Source organism: Scyliorhinus torazame, chromosome 14, assembly GCF_047496885.1.
Source record: "Scyliorhinus torazame isolate Kashiwa2021f chromosome 14, sScyTor2.1, whole genome shotgun sequence".
Taxonomy (NCBI): domain Eukaryota; kingdom Metazoa; phylum Chordata; class Chondrichthyes; order Carcharhiniformes; family Scyliorhinidae; genus Scyliorhinus; species Scyliorhinus torazame.
Genome location: NC_092720.1, coordinates 40,745,931 through 40,765,602, shown reverse-complemented (window position 1 = coordinate 40,765,602; position 19,672 = coordinate 40,745,931). Strand labels below are relative to the sequence as shown.

At 46.3% G+C, this 19,672-nt stretch overlaps 1 long non-coding RNA gene across 1 annotated transcript; it reads right to left on the bottom strand.

The window, feature by feature from the left end:
- Window positions 1-2,829: 2,829 nt before the first annotated feature.
- LOC140389664 (uncharacterized) lies at window positions 2,830-7,468 on the bottom strand. The gene is made up of 2 exons (XR_011934443.1): window positions 7,367-7,468; window positions 2,830-3,708 (listed from the first exon to the last, which is right to left on the bottom strand). It is a non-coding gene; the product is annotated as an uncharacterized lncRNA (long non-coding RNA).
- Window positions 7,469-19,672: the final 12,204 nt, after the last annotated feature.

Below are 19,672 nucleotides of genomic sequence, written 5' to 3'. Positions count from 1 at the left end.
TTTTTGTTTTGTAGGTTTGAAGCTGAAGATTAGCTCTCTCTCTCATGTTTCATTTTCAGACTTTGACTTTTAAAAGTTGTTGTTGAGCTGTTTGCCTAAGCAAGAAGATAATGTCTGTGATTCTCTGAAAGCTTCAAATTGTCTACGAATTGCCTTTTAAATGGCTTTCAAATTGTAATCAATAGAAGGCAAATAAAACAATTCTTATTGGCACCCGAGAAGTTCTGCTGAGTTCCAGTAATCGCAAAGTGCTGCTGGTAACCAAATGGTAGGAACACTATAAATTCCTCCAACTTGGCGTAGTCGAATACTATAAATCTTTCAACTTGGCGTAGTCGGCAGGATAGGGGGAGTACTGATACGACCTTCGGAGGAGGCCCAGGCGATGACGGAAAGCTTAGAAGATAATCAGAGGAGGCCCGGAACCTTCGGAGATAACCGGAGGAGGCCCGGAAGACAGCAGGAACCCACGGCTAGACTAGGGCAAGAAATATCTTTTTCACCCATTAAAAGTCTTAAAGCCGCATCCACCAGTGCTTCGACCCATGAAAAGAACATTTTTATAGACTGTGTTAAAACTTCTCAGGTGCCAATAAGAATTGTTTTGTCTTCTATTGATTACAATTTGAAAGTCATTTAAAAGGCAATTCGTAGACAATTTGAAGCTTAGAGAATCACAGACATTATCTTCTTGCTTAGGCAAAAAGCTCAACAACTTTTAAAAGTCAAAGTCTGAAAATGAAACATGATTGAGCTAATCTTCAGCTTCAAATCAACAAAACAAAAACTAACAAACTAAATCCCAAAACACAAAAAATGGCAGGCCAAAACTTCTTCAGTTATACCCTTTCATATCTGTCTTAAGTCATCTAATCACACCAATATAATCCTAATTGGTTTGGGTTAGACTCAAACACATTTGATTTGACGGCAAGCCGTCCAACTTCAATGTGCAACATTAGTTTTAATTGATTCATGTCTGAATACTTGTGCATGTTATGGAATGCGATATTCTGCTTTATCTTTACCAGCAAAAACTGGTCTTCTGCTGACTTAGCGGTTATCTGCATTGAGAACAATGGTGCCTTCATATCACTGTGGCGTTGCCTTCATCAAACAGCACAAGTAGTGTCAATCTGTCTTGCAACTGTGCTGTTTTAATCTATGATGGAATTATGCTGTTTGTGTCTCTATGTTCAGAAATGACCTGAGTTTTATGCGTGAACTTAAAATGGGTATTTAAAACTGGGGCTTAATATTTATGCTTGAAACAGCTATCTTTTACCTATATTAGTTGTATTAGAAATACCTGGCTTCTACATGCCCCCAACCCTAAGTGTTGGCGAAACTGCCTCAAAATTCTCAATGAAGTTCTTATTACCGGACTCCCTGAGTACTTCCCCGGAGTTAGAGAGCGGCGCTGTTGCTCGTGCTTTCAATCCAGACACCCTGCACAAACTCTTCTCCATTTTGACCCACTGTGAATAAACCTCTCTGACCCAGCTCTGCACCTTTTCCACACATTCGTCGCCCTGTAGTAATACATCAGCTTCCAAAGACCCAAACCTTTCCCTCTGTAGTAGCACCTTTCTAACTATGGCCATCTTCCCTCCCCATATGAACGACATAATCCTTCCCTCAATATCTCTGAAAAAAGCCTTTGGCAGGAAAATCGGCAGGCATTGAAAAATAAACAGAAATCGTGGCAACACGTTCATTTTAACCGCCTATACCCAACCTGTCAGTGACAGAGAGAGACTGTCCCACCTAGCCAGGTCAGCTTTCACTCTCCCCACCAAACGAGAAATGTTGTACCTGCACCCCCCAGGTACCTAAAGTGAGTCCATGCCCTATGGAATGGCAGCCCACCCCCCCCAAAATACTCACTCGGCGAGATTTAGTTTGTATCCCGAGAAAGACCCTAACACTCGAAGCCGCTCCAATATTCCCCCTATTGACACATTCGGTTCCGACACGTATAACAGCAAGTCATCGGCCTACAAGGACACACTATGCTCTATTGCCCCCACACTATTCCTTTCCATACCCCCGAACTTCTTAATGCGATGGCCACGGCTTAATCGTGAGTGCAAACAGCAGGGGAGGGGACATCGGACATCCCTGCCTAGTCCCACGGTGGAGAGAAAAGTATCTCGAGCTGATGTTGTTTGTGCGGACACTCGTCCTCGGCTCCTTATATAATAGCTTTACCCAGCTCACAAATCTTGGTCCAATCCCAAACTGCTCCAGAACAGCCATGAAGTACCCCCATTCTACCCGGTCGAACGCCTTCTCAGCGTCCAATGCCACAACCACCAGTGTTTCCTTCCCCTCTGCCAGTGCCCTTCTATGTTTGAAAAGAGCTGCCTCCCTTTCACGAACCCTGTCTGATTTTCACCCATCACCTTCGGGAGGCACAACAGGGAAATCGATGCCTGCCCCAAAGTTTGTGGCAACACCCCCTTCCCTATCGCCTCTTCAAGCATCCCCACCAGCAGGGGTGCCAGCTTATCCTTGAATTTTTAAAAATATTCCACCGGAAACCCATCCGGCCCTGCCACCTTCTCCGACTGCTTCCTTTATCTCCTGCTCCATTATCGCTAACCAAATGTGGTTAGGTGGATTAGCTGCACTAAATTGTCCTTTAATTAAGTAGTCTAAAAATGTATTAAAAACCAGTTACTTTTCCCATTCATGCCAAATAAGATCACACGAATCATACCAGATTAAGAGGAAACTTGACAGAGTAAATGCTGAGGCAGTTTCCCCTAACTGGAGAGCCCAGAGCTAAGGGGCATGGTCTCAAGTAAAGGGATCATTAATTTAAGGTTGAATTGAGGAATTTGTTTACTCAGAATGTTGTAAATCTTTGGGATGTTCTATCCCAGAGGGTTATGGATGTCATTGACTACATTCAAGGCTGACCGATTATTTCTGATCTCCACATGAAATCAAGGGCTATGGAGATTGTAGGAGGTCCAAAATCAGCTATAGCTTTACTGAATGGCAGAGCAGGCTCATAGGGCTGAATGGTCTACTCCAGCTCCTATTGCCTATGTCTTCAAGAGATTCCAGATGGATTACAGGAGATGTAATAGAATGGGGGAGCCACGTGAACTCATGTTGAGTTAAGTTGGGAAGCGGTGAAGGAATACTGGCAAGATGGTACTAGGTTATTTCACTGTAAGACCACCTGCTCAGCATCTAATGTATTCTGAAATATTCCTGTACTTTGTCCAAAAAATGAGCATCACGGTTCATGCTGTTCGATGTCATCATGCCATAATGTGATCAGCTGTTAAGTAGATATGGAGTCCACCAAAGAATGCTGGATTACTTTAACCACTGCAATGGAACTGTAGCACTGTCGCTTCACAGCTCCAGGGTCCCAGGTTTGATTCCCAGCATGAGTCACTTGTCTGTGCAGTCTGTACGTTCTCCTAGTGTCTGCGTGGATTTTCTCTGGGTGCTCTGGTTTCCTCCTACATCCAAAGATGTCCAGGTTAGGTGGATTAGCCATGCTAACTTGCTTTAGTGTCCAAAGGGGTTGGGTGGGGTAGCTGGGTTGCAGGTATGTGCTTAAGTGGGGTGCTCTTTGCGAGGGCTGGTGTAGACTCGAGTAGGCCAAATGGCCTCCTTCTGCACTGTAGCATCTGATACTTCAGTAGCTGAAATGTCTGATGTTCAAAATAAAGGTCACCTTAAAATCTTTGGAAAGAAAGCACAGAAGTTCAGAATGTTACAATGGGGTGGAGTGCTTTAAACATAGTAAGCGGTGGCACAGTTGGTCACTCACGTCAGGAGTCAGACAGTGGGTTCAAAACCTACTCAAGACAAAAGAAAATCTAGGTTTACAATCCAGGTGTAGTAATGAGGGACAGAGTCTTTCAGATGAGACATTAAATGGAGGCACAAGAGCAGCAGGGCAGCTTTCCAGTGTCCTGGCCCTTATCTATCCCTCAAATCAATATCACAAAAAAAAAGGTTCTGGCAGTGATCACTTCTTTGTGGGAGCTTAGGTGCAAATTAGTTGCTATGCTTCCAGCACAACAAGCAAACTACATTCCTACTAAAGCACTTCATTGGTTTAGGCACACCCTGTAGTCATGAATGGCATCAAGGCTTGCAAATAAACTGATTGGAGACCCTTTGTCTCACTAAAATGTCAGACAGTTTGCTTTAAGGTTCAGCTAAATACATTAAATTGCAATGAGAAATTCTATATGATGTAATCTCCTGCTTCATCCTCCATTTAAGCACCAAATAATTTACATTTTTCCTCTAGCATCTCTTTGGAAAAGTTCTAACTTTCCATAAATCAACCATTGTCAGTACAGCTGCATTTAACCAAATCGGTCCATTATATACATGCTCAGTCTCCAATTCAAAATTGTGCTCACGGGTCTGGGGAGAAGGCCTTTTAAGCAAAAACCTGGAAATGAAAGTGTGAGAATAACTTAGAAGATTTAAAACAAATAAAATCCTTGTGCACAATGGTTAAATTATGTAGTTGTTTCAGCTTATGTGAAACAATTTGATTCATGGTAAGCTAATCTTTTATTATTAAGCAATGATTTCTGACGGTCTGGGGGGGTTTACAATTGCCCCATGATATTTAGCATACCAGCTCTGCAAGTTCCCGTCCCCACACCAACCGGACTTCACTGTTCCTTCAGGGTCACTGGGTCAAAATCCTGGAACTCCCCCCAGAACAGCATGGGTGTACCTAAACAAACTGCACATGCTCAAGGCAGCAACTCAGCACCAGTCTCAAAGACAATTGGGAGTGGGCAATAAATGAGCCCACAGTGACACCCAAATCCCATGAACAAATAACCTGAAACACAAAACAAATTTGCACATGCAACATTTCACACAAGTGAATAGAAATTGATGTCTCAAAACTAATATTTTTGGTAGAACCAGATCCAATGAAAATGCTGCACTGTTGGCTTCACAATGCCTGGGTCCCAGGTTTGATTCCTGGCTTGGGTCACTGCCTGCACATTCTCCCAGTGTCTGCGTGGGTTTCCTCCAGCTGCTCTGGTTTCCTCCCACGAGTCCTGAAAGACGAGCTTGTCAGGTGAATTGGACATTCTGAATTCTTCAATGTACCTGAACAGGCACTGGATGTGGTGACTAGGGGGATTTTCACAGCAACTTCATTGCAGTGTTAATGTAAGCCTACTTGCGACAATAGTAACAATCATTATTTTTATTATTCATTTTCTCTCAACAAGGTACTCAAATATACTTACTCTGGGATCACAAAATGACATCCTATGCGACAGTCAGAAATAAAAGGCCTTTGACAAACACCATCTTCCTCCAACACCGCTCCACTTCCTCCAGCTGGGGAGGCTGCATCTTCCTCCAACACCACTCCACTTCCTCCAGCTGGAGACTGCTCTAACATGGTTCCATTATTTTTTCAACCATAGAATTGTTTGCAGTGGCTTATTTTCCTTCCCCACACTATTAGTTCTGGTATCTCTCATGAACCTTCCTTGGCCCCCTATTTCTCATCTACATGTTGCCCCCTGGGTCTCATTCACCAAGGCACAGCACCAGCTTTCACATGTATCCTGTCACTCAGCTCTACCTCACCACCACCTCCAGATTGATAGTAAATGATCAGACTGCTTATCCAACATGGTCAGATATTGCTGCCAATTAAATACTGGGACTGAAGCCATCGTTTCCGTCTCATTCCAAGCACTTCCCTAGCTATCGACTATCCCTCTCCCTGGCAACAGCAACATGGAACCAGTCTCTTCACAATAATAGTGTCAAATTTCATCCCAAGGTATCACAAAGGCTGCATATCTATGTGGATACCTTCATCCATGCTTTAGTTACCCTCTAGGTTTGACTATTCGGACACTCCTAGCTGGTCTCCCACATTTTATGCTCTAAACGTGGGATCATCCAAAACTCCACTACCAGTGTCTAATTTTAGGTTGTAAACCTAGTCGAGGATCACAAAGGGAGGAAGACATTAGTAGTTTCCACAATCAGAAGTCACTTTCCTGCCAGTTAAGTACTTTGGAATAGTCACTGCTGAAATGTAGGAAACAGCCAATTGGCACACAGCAAACCTCCCCAAAAGCAATATGATAATCACCAAATTTCACATTGTGACATTGACTGGGGATAATACTGGCCAGGGCATCAACTCCCACTCTTAAAATTGTGCCATTGGATCTTTCACATCACCCAAGTAGGTGGGGCCTTATCCAAAAGGCCACAACCCTTGGCAGGAAACCCTCAATGAGAATGGGGTCCTCAGTGTTGATTATGCTCAAACCCTGTAGTAAACTTTAACCCAAGACCTTGTGATGGGCAACCAATTGAGTCAGAGCTGACACCTAGCCATTATGGACAAACAAAAACAGGGTGAGCACTCTCTACACCAGGAGCAAATAATTAGATTAATAGGGAAAGCAAGATCCTAAAACAACCTGATTAGGTCACTCATCACTTTACAACCTAAGCTATTCAATTTAACAGCTGAAGGTCCTAATCAACAGGTTGATAGAGAGATCAACTTCTACCAAAAGTGCAAACTTGCAAAAAAGTCAGGGCCAGTCTCTCAGCTTTCCCTCCACACCACCCAAAATTCTCAACTTAAGCAAAAGGAAAATTCCATTATAATCCAGACTTTTGTGCAAATGGGTCTACGCTTGAAGCGAAGTGGACTTCAAGCAGTAAAATGTTAGGTAAACGCAAATTACTGCAGATGCTGGAATCTGAAACCAAGGAGAAAATGATGGAAAATCTTAGCATCTCCCGACAGATGCGGCCAGACATGGAGGTTTTCCATCATTTTTCTCAAATGTTAGGTAAATGCGGGTTAAAGAAAGCTGCTGCTTTCGGCAGTGCGTTGCTCAGTGGGGTACAGCTGCAGCCCGTTCCCACCCCTGCTATGTATGTATGACCAGGGCAGCCTTGCAGCTCCCATTGCTTCGGGAGATGCAGCCACATGGAAGCCACTGGTCACTGATATTTAATGTCCCCTGCGGGAAGTTACTATCCCCGGCGCCCCGGTCCTGTGTCCCTCTGTGCCGGCCCCCACCCTGGCCCGGCCGGGCTGACAGAGCCGAACTCTTCGCGGCAGCATTAGGCCCCCCCCCGAGGGGGAAGCCGGGGCTGACCGCGGCCCGGAGTGGCTGGGCCTGGAAAGCGATGAGGGCCAGCCTCCTCTACCGTTAGCCGGACCGGGGCCCCCATTGCTTGTGCGCCTCTCCCGCAGGGCCTTGTTACCCTCAGACCAGGCCGCGGGGGGGGAAAAAACGGCGCCTCGGCTCTAACTTTTTTTGTTCGCTCGCCGTTGCTGCCCAACCTTTTTGCCGCCAACCCTCCTCACCTTCTCGCTGAAAGTTAGCCAAGAAAACAGCGAGGTTTCCCGCAGCGTGAGGGAGGCCCAACCACTTACACCAAATTAGGGTTAGTAAAAAACGACACCGCCCCCACAGCGAACGGACGTGAAGCCAGCCGGCAAACGCTTATATACCCCGTCTGACGTCGTTGGTTTTGTAGCCCCGCCCACTCTTCTCCATTGGTGTTCACTATCGTTATGACGTTCCACTCCCCTCCTCTCCCAGTCAGTCTGACGCCAAAGCCACCTCTCTGTAGCGCATGCGGCGTTGCAGTGAGCCGCAGTGCCAGTAACAAGTATGGCGCTGCTCATATTATCACGGTGAAGCACTTCTTCTCCTCCCCTCGCCACCGCGGCTAGAGAGGAGTCCGTCCCTTGCTACCCGTCCCTCCCCGTGTTAGGAAAGAGGGCAGTTTCCCCCCTTCCCATTGATGCATGCTGCCAGTCGTTCTACAGCTGCCTTTGATGGCAACATGTGCAGTCCACTGCATCCTGGCCAAATGGTGCAGTCCACTGCATCCTGGCCACATGGTGCAGTCCCCTGCATCCTGGCCGCATGGTGCAGTCCCCTGCATCCTGGCCACATGGTGCAGTCCCCTGCATCCTGGTCACATGGTGCAGTCCCCTGCATCCTGGCCACATGTAGACCTCGCCTTTTGCCCGCTCCGCCACATGGCTGCCTTGCCTGTCAGGTGGTCACGTGCTGTCCAGCCCTCTCGCAGTGGGCGGCTAGCTGGCCGGCAGCTTGGGAAGTGCTGCGAAGGCGGCCTGTGATTATGGCCCAGGAGACCTGCTGAGAACTTTCATTTATATAGCAACTTTTAGGACCCACATCACGTCTCAAAAGCCAATGGAGTACTTTTTGGATCCTACTCACGAGAGAGGAAAGCAGCAGCTAATTTGTGCGCATCACTATCTCACCAACAACACTGACACGATGGCCCAGTAAACTGCTTTTAGGTTAATTGAAGGGTGAATACAAACACAATATCAGGGATGTTGTGTTGGGCGCTCTGGATCCGTAGAACACATACAGGTCGCCAACACTTGAAATAGTGCAACACTATTTTATTGAGTCATTAACTGTTTAACATAACACGATATTAGCTTTAACTAAAGACATTTGCCTTGTCCTAACCAGTCGATGCACTCAGCACATGGTGAATGTCTGTGCTGCAGCCTGTGAGCTCTGTCCTACTCGGAAGCTGCAGCTCGAATGAGCGGGAACTCTGATGCCCCCTGTCTTTATATCTTTATAGTGCTTAGGTGGCGCATGACACGCTGTAGCAAGGGGTCCGACTGAACACCGAAAACGATCTGGTCGCGTATCATGGAGTCGGAGGTGGGGCCGTAGCTGCAAGACTGCGCAAGGATGTGGAGGTGAGTGAGAAAGGATTGGAAAGGTTCCTCCTTATCCTGCAAACGCTGTTGGAACACGTAGCGTACAAAACTTTCATTCACCTCTACGCTGCAGTGAGTGTCAAACTTCAGGAGCACCGTTTTGAACTTTGTTTTATCATCATCATCCGCACAGTTGAGAGAATTGAAAATGTGGATGGCATGGTCCCCGGCCGTGGATAGGAGGAGAGCAATCTTCCTGGTATCTGAGGCGTCCTCCCTGTCTGTGGCCTCAAGGAAGAGCCAACTGGGGCCAACTGGAAGATATTCAAACAGCAGAAGCGCTGTTTGAATATCTTCCAGTTGGCCCCTAGGTTGCCGGCGATGCAGACCGGCGGCGGCGGCGGGCAGGTGTTGTCCATGTTGCAGGATGACGGAATGCTGGAGGAAGGCAGATCACTTGCAGGTAGGTCTAAGAAGTGGTAATATCCCTCAACTCCTGGTATCATGTTGTGTTGGGCGCTCTGGATCCGTGGAACACATACAGGTCACCAACACTTGAAATAGTGCAACACTATTTTATTGAGTCATTAACTGTTTAACATACTCTCACTGTGGGTTAACACAATATTAGCTTTAACTAAAGACCTTTGCCTTGTCCTAACCACATGGTGAATGTCTGTGCTGCAGGCTGTGAGCTCTGTCCTACTAGGAAGCTGCAGCTCGAATGAGCGGGCACACTGATGCCCCCTGTCTTTATAGTGAGTGTGCTCTAACTGGTGATTGGCTGCGGTGTTGTGTGTGTTGATTGGTCCCACTGTGTGTCCATCAGTGTGTGTGTCTGCACCATGATATACTGGTTATATTATGAAATCCCCCCCCCCCCCCCCCCCCCCCCCAGTTGCTGATTATGGTAATCAGGCACCATGAAAATTCCGTGGTTCCTGTTCGTTGAGTGTGGCCAGGATGCTTGTCAGACGCTGACTGAATAGAATCCACAGAACCCCTGCAGTGCAGAAGGAAGCCATTCAGTCCATTGAGTCTGCACCGACACTCAGCCTAACCCTGTAACCCCGTGTTTCGATCATGGCCAATCTTTGGATTGTGGGAAGGAACTGGAGCACCTGGAGGAAACCCACCGAGACATGTCTTTCTTTGCAGAGTATTTGAGTCAATCGTTATTGATTTTATTTTGGACCAGGTTGGTGGAGACTAGGATAAGGCATTGGTTGGTCAAGCAGTCCTCAGCTTCTGTCATGAACAGAAGGGAGTCTATGAACCATAGAACCCTTATAGTGCAGAAGGAGGCCATTCAGCCCATTGAGTCTGAACTGACCCTCCGAAAGAGCACTCAAGTACCTAGGCCCACTCCTGCGCCCTATCCCTGTAATCCCCAACTAACCTGCACATCTTTGAACACTAATGGGCAATTTTAGACCGTGGGAGAATCCAGAGCACCAAGAGGAAACCCACGTAGACACGGGGGAACATACAAACTCCACACAGTCAGTTACCCAAGGCTGGAATTGAAACCGGGTTCCTGGCGTTTTGAGGCAGCAGTTCTAACTGTGCCACAATGCTGCCACAAGCACAAGTAATGTCAGATCCATGTGGTCCCTCCCTCAGACTATCAATTAGTCAAGCAAGGCCAATGTCTGGAGTGAAGGTGTTGCCATGTATTTGTCTCCCTGATGAAACAGTGTGTTTGTTATGATCAGACCATGCTCTCGGCATTTCGGCAAAAGCAGGACACTGCTGATATTTTCTTTCCCAACATTTTCCTTCCTTGTCAGCCAAGCCTTTCCAGAGGTTTGTGTCCCTTCAACTCTGGCATTGAAATCACAGAGGAGGATTAACTTGTCTCCCTTGGGACACAAGACAACAAGGGATCAAGGCTGGAGTTGAATGTTTTCTACTCTAGGCCAAATCTATTGTGTAAAAAAATAGTCTTTATTATTGTCACAAGTATGCTTACATTAACACTGCAATTACTGTGAAAATCCCCCCAGGCGCCTGTTTGGGTACACAGAGGGAAAATTCAGTATGTCCTATTCACGCCTTTCAGGACTTGTGGGAGGAAACCGGAACATACACCTAATTGACCTTGAGAACATGGTGCTGAGCTGCCTTCTTGAACCGCTGCACTCCATGTGGTGCAAGTACACCCACAGTACTGTTAAGGAGGGAGTTCCAGGATTTTGACCCAGCGACAATAAAGGAACGCCAATATATTTCCAAGTCAGGATGGTAAGTGGCTTGGACGGGAACCTTCAGGTGGTGGTGTTGCCATGTGTCTGCTCGCCTTGATCTTCTAGATGGTAAAGTTTGGAAGGTGCTGTCTAAGAAGCCTTGTCGAGTTGCTGCTGTGCATCTTGTAGATGGTGCACAGAACTGCTACTGTGCGTCAGTGGTGGAGGGAATGAATGTTTGCGGAAATTGTTCCAATCAAGCGGGCTGCTTTGACCTGGATGGTGCCGAGCTTTCTTGAGTATTGTTGGAGCTACACCCATTCGCTCAAGTGGGAATATTCTATCATATTCCTGACTTGTAGATTGTCGACAGGCTTTGGGGAGTCAGGAGGCGAGTTCTCACTAAAGGATTCCTAGCCTCTGACCTGCTCTTGTAACTGCAGTATTTACATGGCTAGTCCTGTTCAGTTTCTGGTCAGTGATAACCCCAAGGATGTTGATAGTGAGGATTCAGCATGGTAATGCCATTAAATATCAAGGAGCGATGGTTAGATTCTAGCTTGTTGGAGATGGACATTGCCTGGCACTTGTGTGGCCTGAATGTTACTTGCCACATGTCAGCCCAGGCCTGGATGTTGTACAATTCTTGCTGCCTTTGGATATGGACTCTTTCAGTATCTGAGGAGTTGTGAATGGCACTGAACATTGTGCAATCAACAGTGAACATCTTCACTTCCAACCTTATGATGGAAGCAAGGCCACTGGTGAAGTACTGAAGATGGTTGGGTCTAGGACACTCCCATGAGGAACTCCTGCAGTGATGTTCTGGAGCTGAGATGATTGATCTCCAACCGTCACAACCATCTCCTTTGTGCCAGGGGGGACTGAAACCAATGGTGTGTTTCTCCCGATTCCCATTGACTCCATTTGTGCTAGGAATGCTTGGTGTCATTCTCACCTCATAGAGTTCATCTATTTTGTCTGGTTTGAATCAAAGCTCTAATGAAGTCAGGGTGTGAGTTACCTTGGTGTAACTTAAACAGAGTCTCAGTGAATAGGTTATTGCTGCTCTTTGGTGGAATCTGTTGTGCCTAGGGTTGGGGCAAAAGTGCTGATGACTGTGATGTATGTTTCTGGGATAGGGTGAGCTGAGAGGCTATGAAATGTTCATTTATTCCATAAGTGGGCTCGCTGAAACAGTCAACGAGTATTTTTTTATGGCAGAGCCAAACCCAAGGAGTTGGTGAGCCTCTTCTGATTTACCATCTCAAAAGGTGTATCCACCGACTTGTTATATGAGCTGTTCCTTCTCCTTCTCACCCTGTCTCACTTTGGGCAGTGATATCAGTTTTGCGCTTATGATAGCAGTGCAACATTCCGATCATCACTGTTGGGGTTGTCCATGAGAGTCCTGTTCTACGTCTCAATATTTATTTTGAGAGGGGTCGAAGATGTCTTTGCATGGGTTCATTTAATATGGGATGGCCATAGCACACCAGCCATCAGATGGTGCAATGTCTTTGTCCAATGGCAGGGATAATAATAATAATCAAGCCTATTGTCACAAGTAGGCTTCAATGAAGTTATTGTGAAAAGCCCGAGGCAATTGGAGACCAAGGACTGAAGTTGCTTTAAGAAGGAGGCACACCACTACCTTCTCAAGGGCAATTAGGGGTGGGCAATGATAAGTGCAAGATGGTCATAACGAGGTCCAAGCAGTGGGTGATCCAGCTGGGGGGGGGGCATCCGATCTGACTGTCTGCCCCTCTTCATGACTATGTTCATGGATGGGTGTTCCTGGGCAGGGAGCAGGTCCAGATATGCTTGTAGGCTTTATAATTCCTTCCTAAACAGCTCTGTGGCTGTACCCACAGGACATGGACTGTATGACCTTCTCAAAAGCAAGTAGCAATGTGCGATCAGCACTGGCCTTACCAGCGACACCCACATCCCATGAACAAAAATAAAACAAACGTCTTTGCAGATCCTATGATTGGCCGACAACTTGAATTCACCCAACTCTGCGTGTCTCCTGCAATCTCCCCCAGGCCTCCATGAGAAAGATAAGGAGTTGCAACTCCTCGCCAACAAGCATGACACCCAGGGCTTCTTCAATGCTGCCACGGAAATATACCTTAGGCCTCAAACCATAAGAATATAAGAACTAGGAGTAAGCCATCCGGCCCCTCGAGCCTGCTCCGCCATGCAATAGGATCTTTTTGTCAACTCAGCGCTTACGCACCCGCTCACCATAACCCTTAATTCCTTTACTGATCAAAAATCTATCTAGCTTTGCCTTAAAAACATTCAACGAGGTAGCATCAACTGCTTCACTAGGCAGGGAATTCCACAGATTCACAAACCTTTGGGTGACAAAGTTCCTCCTCAACTCAGTCCTAAACCTCCCCCGCCTTATATTGAGGCTTTGCCCCCCCTAGTTCTAGTTTCACCTGCCAGTGGAAACAACCTCCCTGCTTCTATCTTATCTATTTCCTTCTTAATTTTATAAGTTTCTATAAGATCCCCCCTCATTCTTCTAAATCCCAATGAGTATAGTCCCAGTCAACTCAGTCTCTCCTCGTAAACTATTCCTCTCAACTCTGGAATTAACCTAGTGAATCTCCTCTGCACCCCCTCCAGTGCCAGTACTTCCTCAAGTAAGGAGACCAAAACGGTACACAGTACTCCAGGTGTAAAGGCCAAAATTCCATTTGTCCTTCTTAATTACCTGCTGCACCTGCAAACAAACATTTTGCGATTCATGCACAAGGACACCCAGGTGTGGAGTAAGAGGTGAGAGAGAGAGAAAGATCGGCCTACAAAGGAGAGAACACTTCAAAGAACTCCTGAACTGTGATACAACCAGAGATGACGATGTGTTTGAGGAAAGCCCCTTGGAACAATGGACATTATTTTCACTGCTCGGCAACTTCAAGAGAAATTCTAGGGGCCAAATCAACCACTCTACATGGCCTTCAGTGATTTGACCAAGACTTTTGACTCAGTCAACCGGGAAGTGCTGTGGAAGACCCTGTCAAAGGCTGGCTGTCCAGAGAAATTCATCAACATCTCCCAACTCCTCTACGACAGGATGTAGGCGAGAGTCCTCACCGACGGAAGTAAGACAGAAACTTTTCCGGTCAAGCCTGGAGCCCAGCAAGGATGTGTCATCACCCCCTCCCCTTTCTCCATATTCATTGCCACCATCCTTCCATCCTTCACCTTGTCAAGAACAAGCTTCCCAGTGTAGTGGACCTCATTACAGGATGGATGGGAAACTTTTCATCCTCAAAGTCTGAAATCCAAGAAGAAAGCAGCCCTGACATTGCTCGTGGAACTTCAGTATGCAGGTGACATCACCATCTCCGCTCTCTCAGAAGAGAACCTCCAAGTCAATCTTGACATCTTTGTGGAAGCCGTCCAAAGAATCAGCCGCAGCCTCAAGTCCTTTACCAACCCACAGGAGGGCAAGATCCAGTCTCCCCACTCCATCAAGATCAATGGAGAAACCCTGCAAAACGTAAAACATCTAAGACTGATATCGATGTGGAGATCCAATATCATATCCAATCCGCGAGCATTTCCTTCAAACGCCTGAGAATGAGAACCGTTGACGACCACATGCTGACACCAAGATCCTTGTGTTCAAGGCAGTTGTCCTCGCAACCTTTCTATACAGCTCAGACACTTGAGCTATGTATAGACGCCACCTCAAAGCCCTTGTAAGATTCAAAAAGTAGTCAAAGATCAGCCATATGTAGTTCTGTTCAAAAGTTTTATTGAAGATCTCTTGCGGCCGGGAGAGGAATCTGCCTCTCTGTCACTCAAGGAGTTGGCCTGCCTCGTCCCAGCTTACAAGCGAGAAAGCAAAAGTTATAAACCTTTGAGCCCTTATTGGTCCTCCACTATCCTTCACCGTAGTCTTTCCTGAACACGCGATTTTACTCTGCAGTTGAGGTTCAGAGAGCCGGTGACATCCTTGTCACGAGTGAGCATCTGTTAGTCCTTCAAAAACTGTTGATGATGCTATTCTGGCTGTTGACCACCCTGATGGTGAGTGAGATCAACAGGATATATCTGTGCCTTTGTTCACTTACCGATTATCTTGCTCTGAGGCTCCGATAAGTCCACTGGTTCCTCCTTTGTTCAGACCGTGTATATACATTTCAACCTTTGTAGGCTGTTGATTGTTTTTGCACCTCCAGATACGGTGACCTGATCTCAGGTCACTGGTTGTCAAGTACTGTGTTTGGTTTGCAGGAGGCATAATTTAGTTAGGCTTTGTAGCTGGTTTGATTCTTTTTAGACCTTGCGGTTTCCTGTTATTGCAAAGCATACGTCAGATGGCCATGAGTTATGTCTGCTTTTCCGAGTATTTCTTCGAGGAAAGTGTCGTGCCGGGTAGGCAGAATTCAAGTAGGGTGCTCTTTCCAAGGGCCGGTGCAGACTCGATGGGCCGAATGGCCTCCTTCTGCACTGGAAATTCTATGAAGATGGTCCTGTGTAGAGTGGGGAAACTTGGCTTTGGATCCTTCACCCTGGAGAGGTATCATCAATGCTCTCTGACATGGATTTTCCGCATCAGCTGGGTGGACAGGCATACTAACATCAGTGACCTTGAAGGAGCCAAAAGCATCAGCATCGAGGCAATGATAATTCAAAGCCAACACTGCTGGGCCAGCCATATGCTTTGGATGTCAGAGTCCCAACTGCCAAAGCAATCATCTTCACCCAGTTTAAACAGGGCTCCCAAACGAGGATGACAAAGGAAGCACTTCAAAGACACACTGAGGCTTACCTCAAGAAATGCAATATAGACGTCAACGACTGGGAGACCCTTCCTCAGAAGAGACCTACTTAGAGGAACCTCCCGATTGAAAGGACACAATTCGCCGAGGACACCCGACGGCAAGAGGAGGCCCGGAAAAGGATCCTGAGAAAGGAATACCAGCGAGTTACTGATTCCTCTCGGAACATGTGTGGTCGAAGATGTGGCTCTAGGATCGAGCTCATCAGCCATGCAAGGAACCAGAACCCATGACCAGTAACATGGAGATTCTTAGCTAGACAATCATACCCATTAGTGAGTGATTGTTGAAGAAGGAGAATTGGCTGACAACCTGAATTTGTCCGGCCCTGCTTGTCTCCTGCTATCTCTCCCAGGCCTTCCTGATTTTTCCATTGCCTTCACAATAATTAATGTCCACAATCTGTACTCAACCTTCATAATTTCTCTTATCACGATTTCCAACTTTCACGATCGACCCCCATAATCTCCCCTCCTCCCTGTGAAATCCTCCCCCACAGCCCTATGCCGCCACGAGTAATCTTTCCCTTCATCTTTCAGTCCTGCTCCGTGGCACTGTGAAGTGAAGCCAGCAGCGATAATTAAAAGACTGAATTTCGGCAGGACATCCAAAACATCCTCAACTCTTGGTTTTCTGTCCAAAAATCCTGCCCCTTCTCCATGGCCCTATGTAAATATTGGGTCAACTGTCTCTGTCTCGATTGCTTTTCTTAGTATAGTTACATCTACCAACAGTGGCCCAGTGATAATGTCACTGAGTCAGTAATCCAAAGACTCAAAAATGGAATTGAAAGTTAGATTCAATAATGGTGCCACAGTGCAATCAATGACTCTTTTAAAAACATATCTTTAATGTTCTTTAAGGAAATGTATCTGCCATCCTTACCTGGCCTGGGCTATATGTGACTCCAGACCAACAGAATTGTAGTTGACCCATAACTTCCCTCTGAAACGGCCTAACAAACACTCAGTTGTATCAAACCACCACAGAAATATTATTAAGGAATAAAATCAGACAAACCACCTACATTGATCTAGGCACTGTGAGAGTACCCATAACAGATTGATTGCAGTGATTCAATAAGGCAGCGCTCACCACCTTCTCATGTGCAACTAGGGATGGGCAATAAATGCTGGCCTTGCCAGTGATGCCCATATTGCATTAAAAAAAAAAATTAAAACGAGGGAAGGTGGTGGAGAAGTGGTATTGTCATTGGACTAATAATCCAGTGGCCCAGAGTAATACTCTCAGGATCTGGGTTCAAATCTTGGCATGGCAGATGGTGAAATTTGAATTCAACTTATATTCGTTGGGTTGATTGATGAGCAGACAAACTATCATTTATGGGCGGCAAGGTGGCACAGCACCAGCGACCCAAGTTCAATTTAGGCCTTGGGTGATGGTGTGAAGTTTGCACATTCTCCAATTGTCTGCGTAGGTTTCCTCCAGGTGCTCTGGTTTCCTCCCACAGTCCAAAGATGTGTTGGTTAGGTGGATTGGCCATGCTAAATTGTCCCTTGGTATCCAGGGATGTGCAGGTTATGTGGGGTTACGGGATAGGGTGGGGGAGTGGGGTACTCTTTCAGAGGGTCGGTGCAGAATCGATGGGCTGAATGGCCTCCTTCTGCATTGTAGGGATTCTATGAATCTATATTCACTTGGTAGGACAGCTCTTGAGTATTACTGGAAAATACATACTGTCAAAGCTTTTCACCTTGCACTCATCAGGGCAGACACAAGGGAACCCAATTTCAGAGGGAGCAGCAATTTAAACTGTGAGTAAAGGGTGCTGGTTAGTTGGCAAGTTGACTCTGATTGGTCGAGGTGCCACGGAGAATGCACCAGGGAACTATTAGAACATAGAATATAGAACGATACAGCACAGTACAGGCCCTTCGGCCCACGATGTTGCACCAACATGGGAAGTCAAAAAACAAAAGCCATCTAACCTACACTATGCCATTATCATCCATATGCTTATCCAATAAACTTTTAAATGCCCTCAATGTTGGCGAGGTCACTACTGTTGCAGGTAGGGCATTCCGCAGCCTCACCACTCTTTGCGTAAAGAACCTACCTCTGACCTCTGTCCTATATCTATTACCCCTCAGTTTAAGGCTATGTCCCCTCGTGCTAGCCATTTCCATCCGCGGGAGAAGGCTCTCACTGTCCACCCTATCTAACCCCCTGATCATTTTGTATGCCTCTATTAAGTCTCCTCTTAACTTTCTTCTCTCTAACGAAAACAACCTCAAGTCCATCAGCCTTTCCTCATAAGATTTCCCCTCCATACCAGGCAACATCCTGGTAAATCTCCTCTGCACCCGCTCCAAAGCTTCCACGTCCTTCTTATAATGCGGTGACCAGAACTGTACGCAATACTCCAGATGCGGCCGTACCAGAGTTTTGTACAGCTGCAACATGACCTCGTGACTCCGGAACTCAATCCCTCTACCAATAAAGGCCAATACTCCATAGGCCTGCTTCACAACCCTATCAACCTGGGTGGCAATTTTCAGGGATCTATGTACATGGACACCTAGATCCCTCTGCTCATCCACACTTCCAAGAACTTTACCATTAGCCAAATATTCCACATTCCTGTTATTCCTTCCAAAGTGAATCACCTCACACTTCTCTACATTAAACTCCATTTGCCACCTCTCAGTCCAGCTCTGCAGCTTAGCTATGTCCCTCTGTAACCTGCTACATCCTTCCGCACTGTCGACAACACCACCGACTTTAGTGTCGTCTGCAAATTTACTCACCCACCCTTCTGCGCCCTCCTCTAGGTCATTGATAAAAATGACAAACAGCAACGACCCAAAAACTGATCCTTGTGGTACGCCACTTGTAACTGAACTCCATTCTGAACATTTCCCATCAAACCACCACCCTCTGTCTTCTTTCAGCTCGCCAATTTTTGATCCACATCTCTAAATCACCCTCAATCCACAGCCTCCCTATTTTCTGCAACAGCCTACCGTGGGGAACCTTATCAAACACTTTACTGAAATCCATATACACCACATCAACTGCTCTACCCTCGTCTACCTGTTCAGTCACCTTCTCAAAGAACTCGATGAGGTTTGTGAGGCATGACCTACCCTTCACAAAGCCATGCTGACTATCCCTAATCATATTATTCCTATCTAGATGATTATAAATCTTGTCCCCAAAGTGCTCACCTACCTCCAAATCTAACACCTGGCCTGGTTCATTACCCAAAACCAAATCCAATGTGGCCTCTTGTTGGCCTGTCAACATATTGTGTCAGGAAACCCTCCTGCACACATTGTACAAAAAACGACCCATCTAATTACTCGAACTATATATTTTCCAGTCAATATTTGGAAAGTTAAAGTCTCCCACAATAACTACCCTGTTACTTTCGCTCTTATCCAGAATCATCTTCGCCATCCTTTCCTCTACATCCCTAGAACTATTTGGAGGCCTATAGAAAACTCAATGTATTGTCATCCATTAATTCAGAAAGGGCACATTGCTTGGACATGTCATTTCTGTTTGCAGAGGACAGGGCTCTGCTTATGAACATCTCTTCTTTTTCGGCAGTCCCTCAGAGTGGAGGTGACGAATGTGATATAAAATAGTTAGTTTAAATATATTAGTTACAGTAATGTAGATGTAGGCCAGTCTAATTCTAGTGAGTTCACAGACAAAGGATTTCAGAAAGCATGGCAAGGAAGGGGGGAGGGGTGTCGGGTGGAGGAGGAGAAAAGGATGCTGGGTAACAAGAGGCCCAGGGTTAAGGAATGAGAAGTGAGCCAAATAGGATGTATGGCCAGGTCAGGAGGGGTATAGGATGACCTATGGGAATCGTGTATGTGAAACTTGATGCCATTTGAATGTATTTGTATAGATTCCTTTGTCTCCAATAGCACTCGATTCGGAAGACCCAGGAGGCAGCTTGTGTTCTGGGGTTTTGTGAAGCGAGTCAG